The following is a 1,869-nucleotide window of genomic DNA, read 5'->3' on the forward strand; positions in this document are numbered from 1 at the left end:
CTAGACCAGTCTACTCCCCCTGAGATCTCAATTTCAGCTACCTTCTACGAGTCACGTGACAACATCAAGGTCCCAGGAGAAGGAGGGAAGCGAGCCGTGAAGGATGTGGGGACACGTGATCAAGCCTGACCAATAGGACAGTGGTCAGGCCAATCCCCCCTACCCCCCACCCCAATTGGGGGTCAAGTGGGGTTGATCTACCCAGGGAAAACTGGAGATCTTTCTTCTTATCTCAACCTCCATGAGGATAACATCTCCTCTTCTTCACTCAACCTCCTTGAGGGAAACAGTGCGAAACACCATCGCTCTTCACCCTCAAGACATCAGGAAGGCAGGACCTCTGTTTACATATCTTTCCATAAGGGAAGGAACCAGAGTTCTTTTACTAAGGTAAGGTGTCTGATTTTGAGATTCTCAATATCCTTAACCAACCTCCCATCCCTTCCTTATCACATCCCATTTTTCCTTATCCTCTAAAGAAATCCTACCCACTGAACTTTGTATCCTATCCCCTATACCCAGACCACGTGTGCTGTTTAGTCCTAGTTTTAAGTAATTCACCCTGTGACAGTGTTGATTCCCACATATAGTGTTTAAATCCCTAAGCTTTGAATTTTCATTTAATTTGCTTAATGGTTTTAACCATACGGCTTCATCGTGTTCCCAGCCGGTAGAAGTAAGTGTGCTGTTAATAATTCAATTTATTTCCCCTTCCAGTGAACGTTGATTGCTGTGCTGGCGTTTCATCCACGGCCAACCAAACTCCATCCGAAGCTCCTCGTGGCATAAATTAAAACATAATTAGCTATTGTGCTCCCCTTTCTTTTATTAATTTTTATTTAAATGTTATTGTAAATACATATATTTGTCAGTATTCCTTGTATCATTGCTGACTGGCGACCTACCATTGTTATTTGTTTTGTTATGGCCCTTGAGTCCCTTAAGCAAGGCCGGACTCGAACCAGTGGCCCGTAACATATTGGCGACCAAATGCCAGGATTCGCTAAGACAGTAATTTCAAATTAATTTTATCAAAGTCAAATTTCCCCCTTTTTTCTGTCTTTAGTGACTTGACGAACCTCAATTTCATTTTAAGTAAATTATTTAATCACTGGAGTTGGAACCGTGGAAGAAAACAGCAAAAGCATTCTATTCTCATTGTTGAAGTTTTGTGTTTATTAGTGCGTGTGTTCGTACCGCGAACCCTTTTGTTTTGAAAACCACGTGGGAGATTTTAGTCCTATTGTTTAGCGGGAAAGCCAACCGCGTGCGAAGTTGTTCTGTTGTTTTTTTTCTCCGAGTGTTTATTATCACAGTGTTAAAATTTCCCATTTATTGAATATATTTTGCATTAGGTGAATGTATTATTGTGTTATTTTGTGGTTAAAAAAGAAAATAAGTGAAGTGAAACACTTAAGAAATTTTAGGACAAAAACCGTGGCAGGCTGAGCAGTGTTCATCTCAAAACATGGCAAACCTGAAATAACCCAGCCCATCGCCGTGTTTCCGGACGAAGCCAAGGTTTAATAGTCTGTTATTATTATCTTTGTCAATTGTTTACCCATTCTATGCAGACCCGAGATTTTAGTCGAATTATTGTACATTGGTAAGTGATTCACGCACATCAATCATTTAATTTTGTGCATGGAATATTTTATCATTTATCTTTAGTGCTAGGATACCGGCTAGTCTCATATCGGAACTTTTGGCTTACGATTCATGTAAACGTTTTATGGCCGTTGGGCATAATTCTGTAGAGTAACGGTAAGACCACGTAGCGTTCCTTATTTCGATTTTTTTTTCTTTTGATAGTAAGGGTTTGTAATTTCATCTTATTACTTTCGTGGGATATTATTTTCATGTACATTA

Source organism: Palaemon carinicauda, chromosome 9, assembly GCF_036898095.1.
Source record: "Palaemon carinicauda isolate YSFRI2023 chromosome 9, ASM3689809v2, whole genome shotgun sequence".
Classification (NCBI taxonomy): domain Eukaryota; kingdom Metazoa; phylum Arthropoda; class Malacostraca; order Decapoda; family Palaemonidae; genus Palaemon; species Palaemon carinicauda.